The 22,740-nt window shown below is 37.1% G+C and overlaps 1 protein-coding gene across 2 annotated transcripts in view; it reads left to right on the plus strand.

Moving 5' to 3' along the window:
* AGTR1 (angiotensin II receptor type 1) overlaps positions 1-22,740 on the plus strand; it is a 45,915-nt gene that overhangs the window by 20,616 nt on the left and 2,559 nt on the right. Inside the window, exon 3 of one of the 2 annotated variants that reach the window (XM_040480433.1) lies at positions 6,858-6,971. The exons of the other annotated variant lie outside the window; for it this stretch is intronic. The gene's annotated coding sequence lies outside the window, so the exon portion shown is untranslated. The remainder of the gene's footprint in view (positions 1-6,857; positions 6,972-22,740) is intronic. 2 annotated transcript variants of the gene reach the window in all.

Below are 22,740 nucleotides of genomic sequence, written 5' to 3' on the forward strand. Positions count from 1 at the left end.
TTATCCTTGAATCCTAGCTTTGAGATCTATGTAAGACACTAGGCAATTTGCCTAAGAATACACAGAAAATACTTTTTAAAAGGATTGGGATGGGTTATTTCCCTCTCTGTTAAATATTAGCCTTTGAAATGAACCCAGCTGATCTGCTAAATAACACTTGCAAATTGTTGTGTTTTAATAAAGTGACAGACTGAGAGAGAAGACACACTAGACCTGCTTATACTTCTGGAAGCAGTGCAGGCCAGGAACATTATGCAATAATGCCTTTTAAAAGAAGGGAGCCTCTTAGCATTACACCTTGCCTGGCAACAAATGTAGCCACTTACTCCAAATGTAGACATAATTAGAAGCTATGAAAATCTAGCATCAGAATCCCAAACCCCTGGTGCAATACACTGTAAATTACAGCTTTTATGTCTGTAATATTTTCAACCACTCCATTTAAATATGTGAATATATGAATGCGCTCTGTTTCAGGAGGCCTGTTCTATGAGGCTATGGAAAGGTTTTACTATTATTAATCAGGTGTCTTGTAAACAGGACACCTCATTTTTAGATTTCTGGAAGGTTCAGAGCCTGTACTGCTACTGGCAGAGGGCAGACCCAAATGGGCTATTCTAGTGAAAATCCCTGGGTAAACATGGAACACAGTGAAAACCTGGGGGACCCAATCTGCACTAGCTACCACTAACAGTCATCACCTCTATTACAGTTTGAACCATGCAAACCCAGGCTGATGTGTTAGTTTAGAAGATTGCAGCAGAACTTTATCAAGTAAGTCTGAAAGAACATTAATTCTTCATCTAATCTTGGGTGACCAATAAAAGAAAATCTTATTTTCAAAACCTTCATAAAAGATGCAAAATCAGTGTCTTAAATCTGAGAATAACTTTTGTTGAAAGAGAAAAATAAATGCTTTAAAATTTAAAGTTACAAAACACAGACATCTTCAAATAAATCAGGGAAACTATTTTGCAGAAAATAAATGGTGTTCCTCTGATTTGTGACTGGCCATGGAGTTCTGAGTTTCAGAGTATGAAGGTGTGCTCAGCTGTCTACTAGAAATAGCGGGGGAGACTCAATACCCTTCCAAATGGAAGGGTTCCTATTAGGTTTTCCCCTTCATTTCCTAAAATGTTGTGATTTTTTAATTCCCAGGTGTTATGTCTTAAAAAGATTTTAAAGTTTAAAAAATAGAAACATATACTGAAATTGAGAACTGAACTGTTCAGCCAGTTGGGTATGATTTTTTAAATAGGTAATACAGACCTCTAGTGGTTGAATAGTTTGAAAGCCTCTGCAAGGAAAGGAAATTGCAAGGCAAGTGCAGGCATTTTGAGGAGAAAACAAACAGCTGGTAGGTAAAATTACTCATGAAATTCATATATTTCACACAAACAATAAAAAGGTAAGCATAGCTCCAAGGAAACGTGAGGCACCTTCCATCCTTATCGGTGCTCCTTGGTTTTCCTAAAATAAGCAAGGACCTTCCCACCAAAGTCCCAGCAAGAAGTCTGGATTGGTATTGATTTTCCTCTAAAAGATTAACATACAATTCATTTCTTATATGAATGGCCCTGACAGATATTTGTGTCATGTGAAAAAGATTTCTTTTCCTTGGTACACAGTTTTGCTCACTGGGACTCTTCTTCCTCTAAAGTTCCCATGAAAATGCAAGAAACCTTCACACAGTTGAAACTTACCTTGATGTTCCCAGGTCTCTTCAAGGGCAGCCACACTCCACTGGAATGGGCTCACTGATTGGGGTGCTCTCCAGTCTACGTGAAGGGCAAAGTACTGGACCCATGCACAAGCTTAAAGGATTATTAAATGTCCCTCTAGACTAGGTTTCTCAAACTTGAATAAATGCACAAATCACCTGCAGAATCTTGTTGAAATGCAGATTCTGGCTCAGTAGGGGTGGATGGAACCTGAGATTGCTTTCTTAGTGAACTCCCAGTGGTGCTAATGTGGCTCATCCAGAACTATTCTGGGAGTAGCAAGGAGACTTTATAACATCTCTCTTTTTTTTTTTTAATTATATTTTTTATTTTTACTGATGCTTTATCTCTTTTTTTACTTTAATGGCATCTGTTAAAAATTAATTTTTGAATTTATAAAACTTTTTAAAATTCTCTTTCACTTGACTATGTACAATTATCACTGGGAACTTGTTAGTCAGGTTTCATAAAGATGATCATACATTTTAAAAATGGATTCCGTGTCATCTGTTTAGCTCAGTCGGTTCGTGGTGGTTATGGGCACATTTCTAAGCACTGGTAGTCACTGGGCACATGTAGCCACAGTTAAATATCTGATTAGCTATATTGGGACAGTGGGTAAGATCAGGTTTTGTGCATGTTGAAAAACTACTAAGGGCCCAACGTAATATCTAGATCATAAAATCAGGCAGAAAAAAAAAGCACAAGCTGAAACCATAAGAGTCAACAGATCAGAGCAGAAAACAGGAAAATATATTTTTCAGACAGAATGTATTATAATTCCATCATCTAAATAACTTCCTATTATAGCATGTTGTCAACCTTAATTTTGAAATCCATAATTTTAGAACTTATGTCACAGAGTAATCTTTAAAAGCCTCTTGCAAACTTTTAACATCTAGTTTCAAATCAAAAATAATATACTAACAAGCCATAGCATGGAGGGAGTACATAAATTATCATCATTGCCCTGCATGAACAGTAATTCACAGGTTTGGCTCAGACATGACTTAGATGAAATAATTAACTATGTACAGTACTTAACGGTAAAAAAAAGTAATTAATCTAGCTGCCTCATACTGGTTTGGCCTAAATAAACATGCAATAAAGAAAACCATACAATTTTATTATTTCCTCACATTACTTTACTGAGTTGGAATTTTAATATGTCAGAAAAAGATATCTTTTCTTTTAAAAAAATCACTTTCTTTTCAAATGTCAACGTACTGATCATAAGCTGAATGAGTTCTACATATTTATAATTGTGGGCAGATGTTCTCAATTTAAAGTTATGCATTTTACTTCACAGGAATTTGGTGATTACTTTAATGTGAAATAAGAAAAAAAATCAATTTTTTAACCACAAATTACACAGACTCTCTTAATGGTACTATAATTATATGGTGGTGTATTTTTGGCAAAATGTTTCAGATAAACCTGTTTTTTGACCCATGGGTTCTCAGAGGAGACATGTTGCCTTTTGGCCTTTAGACCCCTTACCAGTAGGTCTGCAAGATAAAGGGCAGGGTCATTAAGTTGGAGTGAGGGCAAAAAATAAGGCAAGTGTTTGGGCAAGAGAAAAAGGTTCAGGTGATTTGTGCTAGAGAGAAAGTTCATCCCACTGAGGTTTTTTTTGCTTTGTTTTGTTTTTTAAGTTCACTTTCAGTGTATGGATAGATACTCCTTTGCCTAATCTCATAGACTATGACATATTCTCCCCTATAGAATTCCATTGGTTAATCATTATATTATTATCGTCATGTCATAAATAGACAAAGAAGAGGAAGAGGTTGAGCATTCTTCCAAAATCAAATAGCATACAAGATGTAGGGTCAAAACTCAAACCCAGAAACTTCTGCTTCCAATCAAGATAGAGTAACAGAGACTTATCTTCTTACCTAAAACTACAACTAGATAGATAGATAGATAGATGGATGATAGAGTCTAACAGACACACATATATGAAACAATGGTATGTGTGTGTATATGTGTGTGTGTATATATATTATATGTAATATATGCATACATATATTATATGTAATATATGGGTATATATATTATATGTAATATATGTATACATATATTATATATGTATATACATTGCATATTATATATATGTGTGTGTGTGTATATATATATATATATATATATATATATATGAAACAATATATGAGAAACAATGGTTTCCAAGACAGTATACATCAGGCAACAAAGGGCAGTAATCTCTGAGGGATGAGAAACAAATGAAATAAAACCTATGATTGTCCGAGCTCACTACCTGGGGGTAGTTTCCAGCCATGGCACAAAGAAGAATTAAGAAGGAGCTCCCAGGTCTCCCTGAGTTGAGGAGATGGAACTAGGAGTCCAGAGAGGTAAGGAGCTAGAGTTCACAGGGCAGAGCACCAGAGAGTAGAGAGCTTTGCAAAGGAAGAGCCCGATAATCTGCAAAGTATCCCCCTTGCATTTCAGCGCATATGTATAATTCATGGGGCATCGGGTAGTATACTCAGAAGGGTTTTTTTGCCTCCAGAGTAAGAAAAAAAAATGGCCCTAGACTAGATGCTGCTCTAGTCCCACCTGACAAAGCATAAAAGCCAGATCTGAGGGGATCAGGCTGTTTGCGAGTAATTTAACTACTTCCCAGAACAAAGATGGAAAATGTTAATAAGATACAAAACATCCAATAACCAACAAGGCAAAATTCACAGTGTTTAGCATCCCATTCAAAAATTACCAGGCAAGCAAAGAAGCAGGAAAGTACAATCCATAAAGAGAAAAAAATCAATCCATGGAAACAGACTCAGTAATGATACAGATGATAGAATTAGTGCACAAGGATAGTAAGTGGTTATTATAACTGTAACTTCATATGTTCAAGAAGCTAGAGGAAAGTTTGAACACCAAAGGTAGAGACATGGAAGATATAAAAAAGACAGCAATTGCATTTCTGGAGATGAAAAGTACAGTATCTCAGACGAAAACACACATCAAGACTCAAGATACTAAGATGTTCCTTCCACTGTACCCACAATACTCTTTCCTGGACCCTGAGTTTGATCCCAACAGCCTAATACTGAATGCTTGCTTATTTACTAAAATTCTTAGGTGAATGTTTCCTTTAAGAAGTGATTACCAGCTAAAGGGGCGCCTGGGTGGCGCAGTCGGTTAAGCGTCCGACTTCAGCCAGGTCACGATCTCGCGGTCTGGGAGTTCGAGCCCCGCGTCGGGCTCTGGGCTGATGGCTCAGAGCCTGGAGCCTGTTTCCGATTCTGTGTCTCCCTCTCTCTCTGCCCCTCCCCTGTTCATGCTCTGTCTCTCTCTGTCCCAAAAATAAATAAATGTTGAAAAAAAAAATTTAAAAAAAAAAAAAAAAAAAAGAAGTGATTACCAGCTAAAGACAGCAGCATTCCTGAAGGCATAGAGCCTTCATGGGCCATGTGGCCCTTTCCCGCCTCACTTTGATCCCCCTACCTCCCTGCCTGTCTCTGCCTGTGGAGCAAATTCCACTACCTTCCAGGGACTGCTACTCCTTCATTCTAGCAAAGAGATTTATCAAAAAAATAACTGCTAACAGTCCTTAGCATGACATCTCCTGAGTTATAAGGAAGTTTACATTATCAGACCAACATTTTCTATATTTGTTTTCTGTCTTACCTTGAAAACTATATAGTTTGAAAAAGCATGAAGTTTGATCTTTTCACACAAAATAAAATTAAAACACACTAAACTACTTTTCCAACAAAAGTGAAAAATCAGCTTGTCCAGGAAGTTATATTAGGGCTAGAAGCCAAAGAAATGTATCTGCTAGCCAAGTGTTACCATTCACCAGAAATACTCCATGTTCATTATTAATCCTGTATAACTCCCTCAGTCAATGCCGGATATATTCTTTTTATGTACTTTTTGTATGTATTTTTAAACCTGTATTGAATTAATTTAGAAAATATATTAGTATCAAAAACATAAATGTGTAGGGGCGCCTGGGTGGCTCGGTTGGTTAAGCGTCTGACTTCAGCTCAGGTCATGATCTCACAGTTCGTGAGTTCAAGCCCTGCTAGGGCTCTGTGCTGACACCTCAGAGCCCGGAGCCTGCTTCGGATTCTGTCTCCCTCTCTCTCCCCCCCTCCTCTGCTCATGCTCTCTCTCTCAAAAAATAAATAAATATTAAAACCACACATACACCCAGTGTGTAGATAATTCCATGCTTGGAGCATCACAGTTCACTTTAGAAACACTTTACTTGACAATGAAGATAAATATTTTTCAGCACTTATTAAAAATATTTTAAAATCTAACCTCATTACTAGTTATGTAACCAGGGTCATTAGGTCAATATGGCTCTATGAAATAACATCAGTCCCTTTCATTATTGATCATCCTTTTGGTACTAGATATTTTTTTGAATAAATGTTAAAGTAATATGCAAGAATACCCAAATAGCACAGATTCAATGTTGTATTCACCCATCTGGAGACATCACTTTGGCGAAATGCACCAACAGCTCTAAAAGGCTAATGGTACCTTAAACAATATGGAACAATTAAAAGGGAAAAATAAGTTTCTGTCTGGAACAGTGTAGCAGGTAGTGACATCTAGACATTCCAAGACAGTTCTCATACTCTGAGCTGGACCACCCTTCTGCACACCCAGGTGGGGCAGCCTGGCTGCAAGAGAGCAAGGATGAACAATAACCTCAGCCCATCGCATCTCTGTTTTCCCACTATCTCTCATTCCTCCATCACAGATTGTTGTTGAATGTGGAAATGGAAAGGGGGATTTCTAAAAGAGGTATGCTTCAAATACTTAGTGTAATATAAAAACACTGAAATATGGGGGTCTGCAGAATCTTGCTGGTGGTTGGAGTCTGTTTACTCAGTTGTAAAATTAAGTAGTTGGCCTGGATCCTAGGTTATAAATTGACAGCCCTTGGACCCAACTTGATCTGCAAAAGAGTTCTATTTAGTTCTACAGTGCTGCTATTATTATTATTATTATTATTATTATTATTACTACTACTACTAATTATTATTTGCATTAACTGAAAACATTTCAAAATAGGAGATTTCAAATAAAATTTGAAATTTCCAGCTTCATCTTTTTAAAAAATCGGTTTGCGTCTCCCCATATCATAATTAGCATAAGTGGCTACACCTGAGAAGTGAGGCTCCCCAACCCCCACCTCCTCTGAGAAAAAGGAAGGATCCTCCACCAACATGACTGCTTCACTCAACTCTGTTATTCCCAGCCCCTGTAAGTATTTGCATATGTGAACCTTGGAGCATGTAATTTCTAGAGACTATTCCAGCAATAAAATGTTATGAATCTCTAACTTAAGTTGTTTCAATAAAAGCAAGACTGTAGATAATAACAGTTCAACTACATTATAGGTGAAAATAGACTTGGCTTGAAGAACCTGGCAACAAAAACACCATTTAGAGTATAGTAATTGTGCATTTTTACAGGGACAAAGGGCATACATATATATTTTTCTGTATTTTCTGTATTTTTCTGAAGAAGAAAAGGAATAAATATGACTTATCAATTTCCTTCTATAGCAGAAATTTCTGTGACTTTCTGATCCACATTGAGATAAAGCTGCTGAAAGACCACAGCAGAATGACTATTTATGTAAAGAGAACATTTTAATTTGTTGGTATAACATAAATTGTGTAGTTTATCTAGACAATGGCTTTAAACTGATCACTGACCTGTGTACAACTATGCCTACTGAAACAGACTGATTTCTAAACACTTCCTTTGAATTAGATGTCTTCATATCAATATAACCAAAATTATTAGCACATTACGTTATTCTCACAAAGTTCTAATGAACTTCACAAATCTGCCTGCTCTATTCTGAGTACAAAATATTTAGCCTAATTTGTTTTTCCATTATTTTATATAGTAATAAAGTAATACCAAAAATGTTATTACCAGAAACAATAGTGTTGTATAATTATTAGAAAGTGAATCTCATGAAATCATATTAAAGAACAACAATTACCACATGTTAAGTCAGATAATTCAAGGAAGAGACTTATATGAATACTAGGGGAGTTGCTGGCAAAGAAATTTTTTTCTCTGAATTCTTCATTTTGAGGAAAAATTTTCCCATTTAATTAGTTGAGGTTTGATTCAACAACCAAAGGTCTATAGTGTGATATTTTTTCCTCCTCCAACTTAAAGTAATGTTAAAATCATCTGCCCTTCAGATGTTCATACTTTCACTTCTTTTAAAAACTGGGTCCTTCCTGGGTCCTTTATATTGCTTTATGGTATTAATAACAGATTGTATCACCATATTGTATTGTATGGACAGGGCTCCTCGCATCATTCCAATCTGCTTCTTGGCTATGTGTAATAACCATAGGTTATGTGACAAATTACACATATGTAAAGTAGAATTTTATGGGGTAAGTTACTTAGTGTGGGGACATATGAATATATATTGAGAATATAAATAATGGTAACAACAGATAACATTTACTGTTTACTATATGGGAATCTTCCACCCCACCCCATCCCACCATGTTTTATTTAATCCTCACAATAACAGTATATACTAAGTTTTTATCCCATTTTAAAGATGAGAAGACTAAGGCTCAAAGAGGGTAAGTATTTTAACCATTTACATGATTAGTCAGAGGTGAAGCCAGGATCTTAACTGACTTTGTGACTGCAAAGCTTCTGGGTTATTTTCTATGGTGCTTGATAGCCAACAGACTCTGCTAAAGTTAATGCTTCCTTTTAAAATTCAAAATGTTGAATATATGCCTCTTGATATAACCATTAGCTTTCCACTTCAGTCATGTGTTAAACTTGTTTTTACTGTATCTGGTCTATTCATAATGAATGGGTATGATATACTGTGTTTTGAGGAAATTATGTTAAACATATCATCTTAACAACATTCTTCCGAGGGCAAGGTAGAGGCTTTATGGTCTCATTCCCATTTGTCAGATCAACGTTGAATGAAGGTTTAATAATTTGCCTAAGGTCTCAATTTCTAGAGAGACAAAGAAAAAGCCTCCAAATCCCCTACCCCCAGTTCTAGATTAGTGTTTGTACTAAGTCTTTTTTTACCCTTGCTAAATCCTGCAATCATCTGATTTCTACTCTTCAACTTCTTAAATTATGTTGCTTTTTCACTTATGGCTTTTGGCTATATGTATTATTAAGATCTGACATTAGCATTTGCTATCATTTCACTCTTAATTCTGAATGTTTCCATCTGATTGTTTATTTTTGTACTTTGTTGGGTTTTTTTTTATTTACTTTACCCCAATTATCCAGGAAAGGCTGCCTACATCTTTTTAAAGCTCTGATGTTCTCAATGAAAAGACCTTCTAAATGGCCTTGTTTGTCTCCCATGGAGTTGCATATCACAACTTCAAATGCCTCACTAAAATGTTACCCGTTTGGCATCAGTATACAGAAAAGGCTGCACTCTGTGATAAGAAGTACAGTGGTGTTTTCCTAGTGAGAGAATAGAGTTCTTCATGGGAAAAGGGGGCAATATAATTTCCTCAGATTTAGCTGGTATTTCAAACACAATGGTACTTGTCTTCTAGAACTAGCCTATAAGGAGTTTGTAGAGACAATACCACATGACCCAATACTTAAAATTCTGGTCATGGGACTCTATCGATATTACTCCTTTAGAAATCCTTTTTCCAGAAATGTTCTTCTTTGGCTACAAAAACAATTACTTAGTGCCTTTATGGATCAGAAAAGCAGTTGGGTAGAGCAAGCAAGTAAGAGAGACAAACTAAGTAACTGAAACTCTCAGGTTGCCAAACTTGCACACTATGGCTTGTAACTAATGGTATGTTCATCCTCTCTCACAAAAATGAGCGTACTTGTTTTATTCTAATGAGAGCCTCGATGACAGACTACACTTAATATGTTATTCTGCAGGGGGGAGAAAAGCCCTCATGTGAATATAAAGTTAAATTTCCATTTAAATATTGCAGTCAGTTTAGAACCTAACACTGCAGATTGACTCTGGCCCTGTCAGATTCCCAGCAGTGTCTATGGCAGTGATGCCACCAGAGGGCAGGGTTTGACTTCCGGACATGGTGGCTTCCTATTTCTAGAAGCAACTTTGGGGCCGCTACAATAGCCATCAAACCCGTTAAAGACCTTATAACGAATCCCAGCTCAAATTCTCTTTTCTGGTGCAGAATCCTAGAGTTCTGGAAAATGCTTAGAGAGGGTAATTTCTAGAATGATCTGACACAACAAATATTAGTCAACTCGCAGTTTCAGAGCTCCTACTAAGTACTCAACATGGTTTTGGATATCTGAAGGTTACTCAACAGGATTTTATCTTTTGATCTGTAGTTTCCCTGGGATGATATGAATATACTACACGAAAAAAGCACTACCAATATAGTATACAGTTAACTTATGCCATAAAAGACAAGAACTACAGATTATCAAGAATTAAAAAAAAAAAAAAAAGTAGGGACTAGAATAAGGTTTCTCAAGCAGCACAATTAACATCTTAGACCAGATAATTTTTTGTTGTGGGGTCATGCGTTGTGCCTTGTAAGATGAGTAGCAGTATCTCATCTAAGCAGTTACTAAATGCAAGTAACGTTGTCCTCTCCCAACTCCCCCCTGTTGTAAGAACCAAAAGTGTCTCCAGACATTGCCAAATGTCCCTGGAGGGAAAAATTATCCCCCATTGAGAAGCATTGAACTAGAATATGAAATGATGACCTTACCCCTCAAAAAAATAACTGAACCTTGAAACTTCAAAATCTCAAAAATACAGATTCTATTTTTGATAAAAAAGACCTGTTCTCTAAGCCTCAGTTTCCTCATCTGAAGAATGGGAATAATTGTGCTTATCCTCATAGGCCTTGTGGTAGTTTGTTATATTTACCTTAATAAAATACCACAGATTGGGTGGCTTCAACTACAGAAATTTACTTTCTCATGGTTCTGGAAGCTAAAAGTTCGAGATCAAGGTGCTGGCAGGGTTCTGGTGAGACCTCTCTCCCTCCCTTGCAGATAGCCACCTTCTCATTAACCTCACATAGCTTCTGCTCTGTACAAGCACATTCCTGATGTGTTCTTCCTCTTATGAAGACACCTGTCACATTGGATTAGGGCCCCAACCTCATGACCTCATTTACCCATAATTACATCTATATCTATTACAGTCGCATTGGGTACTATGGCTTTTGAAAGGACACAATCCAGTCCATAACAGGATTCTTGCAGATATGAAAGCAATTATCACAATGCTTGGCACATAATAAACATTCAATTAATCACAACTCATAAATATTACTAATGTTAATACTAAGCCACTTTTATAAGTCCTCTTTGTGAAACAGATACCAGTAAAATCCTAGAGGAGCATAAAACAACTGTACATTAAATAAGCTTATTTGAATTCTTGTGTGTTACTTTGTGCTGAAGTTATGTAACTGAAAAGTTGAAACTGACATTTTCCCCACCGGCATAGCTAATCACTTAATGGGTGCTCTGTCTTCCTTTATGCGAAGGTCAAAGAGCAGTAGCTCTTGCATCCCCAGCATCTGATGAGTAATTAATGTTCCAGAAACAAACTTGTAAGTACTTTGGGGAATTTCTGTGTGTAAAGAAATTCTAGGTACAGTAGTTCCCCCTTCACATGTGGATTCGCTTTCTGCAGTTCAGTTACCTGCAGTCAGCCGTGGTTCAGAAGCAAGTGATCTTCCTCCTGACATACCATCAGAAGGTCAAGAGTGGCCTGATGCTAGGTCACAATGTCTATGTCATTCACGTCATTTCATCTTACCACATGGGTACTTTATCATCTCTCATCATTAGAAGAAAAGTCAATAGAGTACAAGATATTTTAGAGAGAGACCACATTCACATAATTTTTATTACAGTATATTGTTATCATTGTTCTATTTTATTTTTAGTTATTGTAAATCTCTCACTATGCCTAATTTATAAACTTTATCATAGGTAATTGGTAATTTTGTAGAGGAAAGAACACACTATATATAGGGTTTGATACTATCTGTGGTTTCAGGAATCTACTGGGGGTCTTGGAATGTATCCCAAAAAATAAGGGAGGAGTACTGTAAATATTTCTCCAAGAAGATGCTTAAGAGTGATAATTCACTTTTACCCTCTTAATTTGATTTATAAGCTTCATCTATCTTACAGAAGACAGAACAAAAATAAATTGGGGAAAAAAAACAATAAATAGTTTCAAACATCCATGGTGTTCAGCTGGAACTGAATAACTGGAGATTTTGAAATTGCAAAGGAACATGGACCCTCTTTAGCCAAAAATACTTGTTTATAAAAACTAGAGGGTGTTAGATACTTCTGTCACACCGGCTTAGCATTTGAAATTTCTGCTGGTTCAAGCGCAATTGTGCTGTCCTATTTCCAATTGTGGGGTTCCCTCCCTAACCACAGTTGATTTCTGATGGGAGGCTTGCAACTTTGAGGACCAGAACAGAGTGACTTAGCTAGCTCGAAGAACAAGAAGAGAGTTTTACTATCACGAAGCGGGGAAGCATTGTTGTTACAGCAGGTTCAGGAAGAGTGGAGTCAACGTTGACAACTGCTGACTTAAACAGTTTTGTTGTCAGTACTAAAAGCAGAAATGTCTTGATGAAAGGGAAGCCAGGAAAAGGAGAAATTGCTATGGCAAAACAAGAGGAGATGGTGATCTTGGTGTGGCAGAGAATATTCAAAAATACTCTCCTTGTCCTTAAAGAGTTATTACTGCACGGGTAATGTGCCACTTCAGTACATAGCCCCTCTATGCAGAAATGCTATCTTTCCACTTTACAAACCAAGGGATGTTTTCGTTTTACATTTAGAGGAGAAACAAACAATCAAAGGCAAAAGTGGTACAGTATCTTATGCAGCTCTCTTGGAAAGAGTTCGTTTTTTTCCCGCCGCTCAGACTGCACACAAATACTGGGAATATATTTTAATTTCAAATCTGACATGTGACATCTGGTAACCCATTTATTGCTAATGAAGTTTTCACAGGAAACAGCAGTCACCAGTATCTCATCGTAGTTTTCAATCGGCAAAGCGTTGTTACCTTTTATTGGCCCAGCATTTGTGCCGCTCATCACAGGCTGTTTCGTTAGAAAACACAAGTAGTCCCACATAGAAATGAATGGAGTGGTAATATAACAGCAGACAGAATGGTCTAAACTTTTCATTATAATCAGTGGTGTAGTATCATTGTAATTTATACTTAAAAATCATACAGGTATTGAAGAGAACGATTAGAGCTAGCAGAGGTGTCCAATCCAAGTAGCTTGTCAGTGCATCAGCCTCCCTCTCTGAGCCTCTCTACCTCTTTCTGGTACATTAGCCTCTTCTTCCACTTCCAGCACTGAGTGCAATTTCCCAATTCTCCTTATCCAGATTTGCTGGTACAGGGGAAGTTAGTCATTTGTACCATAGTATGAAGTTAAGAACACTAACAAAAGTCTCAAATCTACAGGATCTTATGATATCTCCACATGTATCACCTCATGATGTTCCCAACGTTGTGAGCCTGACAAGACAGATATTTTTTTACTTCATCATTATCATTAACTTCATTATTATTATTATAATTTTCCAGATGAAGAAAATGAGTCACAGGTTAAGAGAAAAGCAAAAGACCCCATAGGTCAGAAGAGGTAAATCACATACTGCCTCAGATTTTTTGGTTACCATCACCATGCCCTTCTACTGCTAGTCTGGCTTTCATCTGAGTCAGTGTATCTCCTTCCTCAGGTAGATCTTGGAGGCATGGAAGTGGGTATTGCCAACCCAATCCCAGTTAAAGAAATTCTAGACATTTATGAATGAGCGCAAGCAGTATTTTACTAGATAACATCCTGTTGGGCACCCTTTAACTATACCAGTCCTGAATGTTTGAAAGAAATACACAGTCTAATGAATAATTCCCAAGCTGTATTTCAGGAGTCTACTATTTAGGAGTTTAATTTGACTTTTTTAGTGTGGCTACTAGGAAATTTTTAATTACGTATGTGGTTCACATTAAGTTTCTTTTAGACAGCACTGACCAACAGAATCAGAAAATAGAGAGTGGCAGCGGTTAGTAAACTACAGAAAATTCAAATTCCAGAAGATACATTATAGAGTTTTTGGGGGCCAAGGAAAGTATATGTGTTGGTCAGATTTAACCTTAGGGCTCCACTTTGTACCTAAACATTTGTTGCCACAAGTATTAACTGTGGAAGCCATGCAAGATCTACCATTTTACCTTTCTTTCCACATTCATCAAGTGCCTCATTATAATGCTTGAAATAAATGCATTAGATGAAAATAATGAAAAATACTTCTGCTGAATTTTTGAATGAAAATAATTCTATTTATTTTTGAAGTTCTGAGCTCTCTTTCATTAAATTTTACTTACCCTTGCATTACATAAATGATATTATAAAATTTATATTTTCAAAGTGCTTTTATCTTTTCCTAAGACCTCACTGTTTACCTTTAACAACCTATGAAATAGAGGTGAGAACAAGTGTTAGTATTTCCATTCTAAGTATTTTGTAATATTTAAGAGATAACAAAGTAAGAGATTAAATTACCTGTGTCTGATTGTGTCACTGGTTAGTGACACAGCAGGCTCTTTGACTGGACTCTAGTCCAGTGCTTTCTCTGCCAGACTATTCTGCTCTCAGTTTTTATAGCATTTTAATGTTTAAAAAAAAATGAAGCATATGAAACTGTGTTTCAAAAAACAAAAAGTAACTCTATGATAAAATCAAACATTACCTTACAGAATTCATTTTCTTAGGACAAAAGTCCACTTAGCACTTCAAAATATTAACTAATAAAATACTTGAAGATGTTATTCTAAATAATATATTACCGTGGGTTCTTTTATAATTCTCTGTCCTCATCTGTGTGTTTTTATTTGGGCAAATGAATCACATTAACTATTTACTAAACTTTAAAAAGTTGTATTTTCCCCACCAAAAAAAAAAAAAAAAAAAATTACCTGAAAGTAGGTTTGTTTTGTAGGAGTTATTTTAACAATAACACATTCTGCCACCTTCTTCATAAAATAACATAATCCTGACTCCCTAACTGCAGGGCCTGCTTCTAATTTTGATTTGCAGCCATGAAACAATCTGTCTCTACCTTTTCATGTGGAATTGCCAATGAATAACACAGGATGCCTGAGAGACTCACAGTCTAGAAACTAATCTAGCTAGTCTAGATAGTTGACCTCTATAACCTTGACCTCGATAACCTAGGGTCACAACCAGCTATCCAAATGCTGTGCTGGGAAAACATTTCTTTAAGTAGATACTCTAAAAAATGGGGGGGGGGGGGGAATATCACTGTAATATAATACTCTTATGTGGAGTTTATTTATCCCCAGTAAAAGGTAAAATTCATTTTGTTTTTAAGAAAAAGACTTCTTGTATCTAACTAGAGACTGTTATTAAATCATTGTGGCATTAATAATATCTATATCAATTGATAGATTTTGGCTGATTTAATGATTTATCAGGTCACTTCTACTTGTCAAGCCATCATTGCCTTTATCTTCAAAAGATAAATACCTATTCCAAAGAAAAAGATTATAAAATTTCAGTGTTTCAGGAGATTTCTTTAGCCATGTGTCAGCTCCCTGAGAATGCAGAGGTGTAGAAAAGCTAAGTGACTGGTTCAAGGTCACCTTGCTAGTGAATAAGAAAACCAAAATTAGAACCCTAGTCTCCTTATACATTGCGTAGGACCAATTTGAACGTTGGGCAATTGGGGGAAACATGTATAATACAGGGAATATTTGATCCTCCTAGCTTCACTTAAAATTTATGATTATGTGATTTCTATGTTAAAACTTTATTTTTTAAAACTCTTTCAATGTTTATTTTTGAGAGAGAGAGAGAGACAGAGAGAGAGAGAGAGAGAGCATGAGCAGGGGAGGGGCAGAGAGAGAGAGACACAGAATCTGAAGCAGGCTCCAGGCTCTGAGCTGTCAGTAGAGCCTGATGCAAGGCTCGAACTCATGAACCACGAGATCATGACCTGAGCTACAGTCGGACATGTACCTGACTGAGCCACCCAGGGGCTCCAAAATGTTAAAAACTTTAATCTGAAATGAATTGTCATGTGGCCAGTAATTTCTAACATAAAGCTGATAACACATAGAAATTCTATAAAAATTTCATAATTTCTTAAAAATATAAATTAATTGGTGCTTCCTCTCCTTCCCAGTAACTTCCCTCATACCCCTTAAAGTGGAATCTGAAATGAGATAAGCAGTTTATGCTGCTGATCTAGAGTCTCACAGAAGCAAATATGCAGTGGCTTAACATATGAAATTGTGGGTTTTGCTCACAAGTCAGATAAAACAGCTGTTGACTGAGATGCCCACATAGGAGCTGCCTTTTTCATCTGTTGAAAAAGAAAAGCTTGTGAACAGTCTCCAAGAGCCATATTATTAAAAATTATGTTTCCTCCCCTTTGATGAATGGCCGAGATGCTGATTCTTTAAGATGTGGTTATAATTCCCTTGAGGAAATTCTCCAAGTCCCTAAGTTTGAGGAATTTGGGAGTATAAGAGGACAAGAGTTTATTTATATACAAACTTTTTTCCAAGTTATATTTATTTTATTTTTCTCCTAGTCTGCAGAGCACAGCTCTTTTGAGGCTCACTAAAGCCTTCAATGGGCCTCTATATTGAACATAACAATATTTTCTACTAACACCAATATGTCAGAGGAAGATTTCTAGCATATGATTAGAGTTAATGACATATATCTCATCCCTGCCTGCTTCTCTTTTCTTTTTGGGAAAAAAAAAAACAAAAAAACATGCAACAAAAACAGCCAAGAGTTTAGAATAGAAAAGAATGGGAAGAAATATCATAGGAATGAAAGGAGCTCTTTGGGGGCTTGGGATATTCATGACAAGTAGGTTGCTTAAACTATAACTTATGATAAGTAGAAGCTTCTGAAGCAGAGAGAAATTTAATTGTAATTTAGTGTTACATTACTAGATATTAAAGTATTGAATAATTTCTAACAAGCAAAAATTTAGGATCACAATTTACTTTCCTTGAAATGTATACCCTAACTTGGAAGGAACTACTGAATTTCCTTTCATAAAGCTAAGTTCTTCCTATTCTTGGGGGATATATTGGAAAGCAAAGGGGAAGGCTAGTTGAGGATGACAGGACATTTAACCGCCATCACCACAGGTGGTTACAATTGGTGTGTGTAGAAATAAGATGGCAGCTTGTGCTGTTTTCATTTCCTGTGAGAGCAGGCCATAGTGGATGCTGTCGACTTGGGAAGAGGGCCAGAAACCACCGTTTACCACTTACACATATCATGTAGCCATTCATTAAGGACACTGAATCTTGAGTACTTATTTAGTATGGCATTAGTAATTGTAATCAAACATATTGTGTGTGCTAAGAGAAACATTCACCTAGGAATTGCACAGGTGAGCAAAATCAGCTCCAAGAAAAGTATTTAACATAGAGAGATTAGGGGCGCCTGGGTGGCTCAATTGGTTAAGCGTCCAACTCTTGATTTCGGCTCAGGTTCATGGGATCCAGCCCCTCATTGGGCTCTGTGCTGACAGTGTGGAGCTTGCTTGGGATTCTCTCTCTCCCTCTCGTTCTACCCCTCCCTTCCTCCCTCCCTCCCTCCCTCTCCCTCTCCCTCTGTCTGACTCTCTGCCTGTCTCTCTCAAAATAAGTAAACATGAAAAAATAATTAAAAATAAAACAACATAGAGAAGTTAGGTTGGGATTGCCAGCCATTTTCTCATGCATATGATTTAAAAGCAGTTCTGGTCATTTACCCCATGGTGCCAAGCTTTCTGCCATGCTCTCTTCTTCATGGCTGCCAGGATTACCACCATGGAGGAGAGTACCACCAGAAGGCCTTGGATTATTCATTGAAAGGCATGATGGGGGTTGGGGTGGGCATGAATAGGGGCAAGACTATAATCTAAATATTTGGGGGTCCAAGCAATTTAACCATTATCTCCAAATAATGTGTAGGACAAATTCCAGTCAAGATGAAGACAATGAACGTAAGCATAATGAACACTACCCTTCTTTCTCAAAACACATAAAATAGAAAATCACAGCTCTGAATAAGAATTGAGACCACATGGGCCAGAAAAGGACCAATACCAGTTACACAGCCAAGATAAAGTTTCAACAAGTCTACCAGGATGGAAGTCAAGATCATTAGACGCGCATACTGAAGACAAATGAAACTGGCTTTCTTGGTTAAAGCCAGAAACTGGAAAATTTCCTATTTGCCTATTGTGACCAAAGACTAGATAATTTCTGCAGACCAACAAAAATTTGAGAATGGGTGGGGCCTCATTTGCAGTATCTGAAGAAAAAATACAGCATTGGAAACTAGGCTGAGAACTAGCATTAAAGACTTCCAGATCAAGTGAGTGTTGTATGCCCAAGCAGAAATTTCACAGGCCACCACCATCCAGATGCCAGGCTCCTAAAGAAGTTAATTCCCACTACAGATTAACTTGTAGTCAAAGATTATAAAACCCAAGATGAAAGCAAATGCCAAGAAGGAGTGTCCACAGATGAAACAAATAGAATTCATACAAGAACTACAACCTACAAATAGTAAAGCAATTGATAGGGGCTCTTAACATACAGATGTTCAACATGTTTAAAGAGAAAAGGGTACAAATAGACCCCATAAAATAAGAACAGAAGGTTAAGAAATAAGAACAAGTGAATTTGAAAAAGAAACAAGTAGAAACCATAAAAATTTTACTGCCAACTTCTATGATTCAATGAATTCACAAATGGATACTAACAGTTGCTCCCTGTAGAATGCTTCATTCATTACTGAGGGGGAAAAACACACAGGAACAGAAACACTTGCTTTCTAAAGTCTGAATTATAAAATAAAAGCAATAAAGACAATGACTTTTGAACAGGATGGTTTATTGCGCTGCCCAGCACTACAAGCAAATGACCTACAAACACTAGTCTACTCTTTTAGATATTTGAGAAAGATACTTTTATAGAAGATTATTCTAAAATATAATTACTTTGTCTTTTAGTTCTCTCTTTATTATCATAGGAAACTATGTGGTATTTTTTTCCTTAGATTGCAAACTCATTAAAAAAGGAGCATGTAATGAACAATTTAATTAGATTGGTTTTGGCTTGCCTAAAAGCTTAAGAAGGTATTAATATTCTAATCAAAAGTCTTGGCAAAATATTCTTGGAAGGATGGAAGGAAGGAAGGAAGGAAGGAAGGGAGGGAGGGAGGGAGGAATCTTCTTTCTTAGGCTTGTTTTTAAGAATGAGGGAAGCTGTCAAGAAATACAAGGTATCTGGTATGAAAGCAATCTGTGGATAAATAGTGCAGCCACCAGGAGCCAACCTTGTGTTTACAGCAGACTGAAAGTTCCCACCTGACTCATGGCCAATGTATTCAGCTGCTTAAGATGATTTTTTTACTCACAGTTTGAAAGAACAACATCCTGGTATTTTTAGCCTTTTAATGGCACAAGAAGGAGCTTACCAATGATAAACCTTAAAAAAAAAAATCTTTCATGTTTTTTTAAGCCATGGCTAAGTCAATGTTTAACATGCATTCAAAAAATAATAGCAGAGATTTTTTAAAAACACATCTAATTAAACACTTACTTTTTGAAAGATATGCCCAATACTTTCATACTATCTCATTTAATTCCTACAACAATCTTGTGCAATAAAAATCACTGTTCCCATTTCTTACAGATAAGGAAACTGAGGCTCATGTTCAGAGAAATGGGGTGATTTACCCAGAGCCATACATATTTGTAATTGGCAAAGAAAGAGTCTGTTATAAGTATTTTGAGTCCAAATCCCATCTTCTTTCCCCCAAGAAGAAATGGTGCTATGGAATTCAAATAAGCCACAGAGTTTATGTAAAAGCTATGGTGAGACCCAAAAATAGGGAGTGGTGGATCCTCCTGTGTTTTTGATCAGTATATCCTCCCTGCCTAAAACTCTACTGGGAGAAGAATGAAATGTAGCTGCTTTCTGGGAATCATAAGTTTGCTGTTCCTAATAGATCACATCTCTTTCCTTCAGCTCCTCATCAAAACAGCATCCTTTCAGCTTCAAAGGGAAAAGAACCCTACTCTTTCCCACTCACTTAGCATCAATCACAGGTGCCTAACCAGTCACAAGGGTTCCATTTTCCCCACACCACTGCCAAGAGGGTTGTGCGATATCTGTAAATTTATAAGAGCAGCCTCCCATAGCTGATGCTGCAGACATCTGTAAGGAGAGAGAAGTTCAAGTGATGACAATTTCTACTCTACCTCGGCTGGCCAGCTGTTGCCTTTAAGTTCTAACCACTTTGTTTTCCATGTATCCTCCAAAGTCCAAATGCCATCTTCTTTGGGAAGTGCCCCTGATCATTACCCAAGTCCCCCACCAACAAACTGGGTCAATGATAAATACAGAACATTCCACATGACCCTGTTATGGTATAGTATTCAACACTGGAGGTAATTCTGTCTTTAAAGCTCTTGTCCCCCCACAACTAGACTCAAATGCCTCAAAGGAGGAGAAGGACTGTGAACTTTTTCACTTTGCATCCCTAACTCCAGCACCTAGTAGATGTTCAATGAATATGGGATAAATGGATGACAGCCCTGGATGCACTATTTTCATTTATATGCTTCCCTGTGCTTGTTCCCACTGGTCCTATAACCTAAAATTCCTCTCCCCTTTCTTCTACCCTCCAGTATGTGAGAATTTGTTTCCTTTCCTGGCAGGAAGTCTTAGTCATTACTTATATAAACATTTATGTAAAGTATTATTAGTATATTTAATGTGACGTCCAGAGTTTCTCCAGTGATATTGTCATTTAAATAATAAATTCCTTACTAAAATTTCCAGGATGTTCAGAGCAACCTTTTATGTATTACATATTAGTCGATATGGATCAATGGGAACTGAAGAAGAAACTGACTTCAGATTGTGATGGAATTGGAGTCCAAAACTATGTTTAAAACTTGGTCCTTTCAAATGCAAACTTTTTCCCATAGATTTTTTTTTTTTTTAATAAATGATGGTTACAATTCTCGCCATGTCAATAAAATTCTACTCATTCCAGATACAGTATTAGTGGAACCAGCCTGAGATATATAGTCTTAGAGTTAGGCTCAAGAGAGAAAAGAAGAAAAAGAGGAGAATTTCCTCCCTGCTTTCAAGCACTCAAGCTCAGGGCACCAAAGGGATTCCAATGCATTAAGTTTATCCCTTCCTATCTGTTAGTAGTGTCCTTGTGCCCAAGCTGAAACAAATATTTACCTCTGCCCTGGTTTTCAGTTATGGAGTTCACCCAGGCTGCTTTTTAATCTTTGAGATTCTTTAACCTTGACATTTCCACTTTTTTCCTAGGCAAAATCCAACTGAAATCAACCAGATGTTAGAAGAATAAGTAAATTAATACACATTAAGGTGTAAATGACTGCTAGCACATAAACCTTTCATGAAGTATTTAATTTTTAATAGAGAATATTTGTTTACCTAAAGGAATTTATACTTCTAAACTGGCATAATTTCAATAACTATAATAAAATAAACTGAAAAATCAGCAAAATGTAGGGAAATCCTTCTGGGTGAGAAAGAAATAGGTCATATCTCCCTGAGAGCCTAGCCCTAGTTTCCATTATATTATTCCCTCTTTTCATCTTCTGTTTTAGAAACCACATATTTCTAAAAGTACCAAAGATTTTTCTGTCTGTTTTGTTTAGTTTTGGTTTCGATTTTTTAATCCAAGGTGAAGCCTAGGTTAACAATGACTATTTTCTATCTTGATCCTCTCAGGAGCAAAATGTAAATTGTGTTATTAGCCCCACAGAAACTAGTCTCATTATGCTATACTCCTAGCTTTTAAGTTATATGCTATTTACTCATTCATTCATCCATTGGCTGTCTTATTCATCAGACATGTATCATCTGTCCCCTGGAATTGGCTGGGGCCTATATTAGTAAGCGAGATTATTCGAAACAGGCCCTACCTTCAAGTAGCTAACATACCAATAGAGAAGACAGGTCAACACCACTATGATACAGTGTCAAAAGCTACATCCAAAGTGCTGAAGTGGCTTGGCAAATGGAACAGTCAATGGCCCAGATAAGTCAGGAAGGCTCCACAGAGGATGTGACATTTGCTTGTTTGTGGATGCTAATGTCCCCATGAACAAAAAGAGAGGGGAAAAATTAAATTATATAAGGCTGAGTACAAAAGGAGAAGATAATGGGGACTTGAAGCCAGAACCTTGAAATAAGTCAGTCAGAGAAAGACAGATACCATATGTTTTCACTCATATGTGGATCTTGAGAAACTTAACAGAAGAACATGGGGGGCAGGGTGGTGGTGGAAAGTTACAAACAGAGACAGAGGGAGGCAAACCATAAGACTCTTAAATACAGAGAACAAACTGAGGGTTTATGAGGGGTGGGGGAGAGGGGAAAGTGGGTGATGGGCACTGAGGAGGGCACTTGTTGGGAGGAGCACTGGGTGTTGTATGGAAGCCAATTTGACAATAAATTATATTAAAAAAAAATCTTGGATGAGGAGAATAACTACCTCCTTGGGGAAGGCAAAGAGGCCACTTAAGAAACTTTTTCTTTCTAGTGTTCTCTCTTAAAACCTGGCTACCTGACTCTCATCCCTCTCACGGCACCACTTTACACCAAGATGGACACTACCTTAGGTGTATGTGTTCATACAGCTCTCCTGGATGCCAAGCATAGCTATCCTGGGAAGTCTTATTCCTGTTCCTCATCTTGCCCAGGACACTTTGCTACAAAAAGAATGCACAGCCATGCTCATCTAGGGACCTGCTCCTGGGGTAGCAAGAGGATCTTTACCCAGCACCCGTGCCCTGCCCAGACAGACTTGCCTATGCCATACACTGAGCTTTTTACCTCAGAGTATGCCTGTACCTCATCCTGTGATGTTACCCCCACAGCATCCTCAGTCTTCACTCCCAAGGGTTT

The sequence above is a fragment of the Herpailurus yagouaroundi genome, unplaced genomic scaffold (genome assembly GCF_014898765.1).
Source record: "Herpailurus yagouaroundi ecotype Mexico unplaced genomic scaffold, PumYag 159, whole genome shotgun sequence".
In the NCBI taxonomy this organism is placed as follows: domain Eukaryota; kingdom Metazoa; phylum Chordata; class Mammalia; order Carnivora; family Felidae; genus Herpailurus; species Herpailurus yagouaroundi.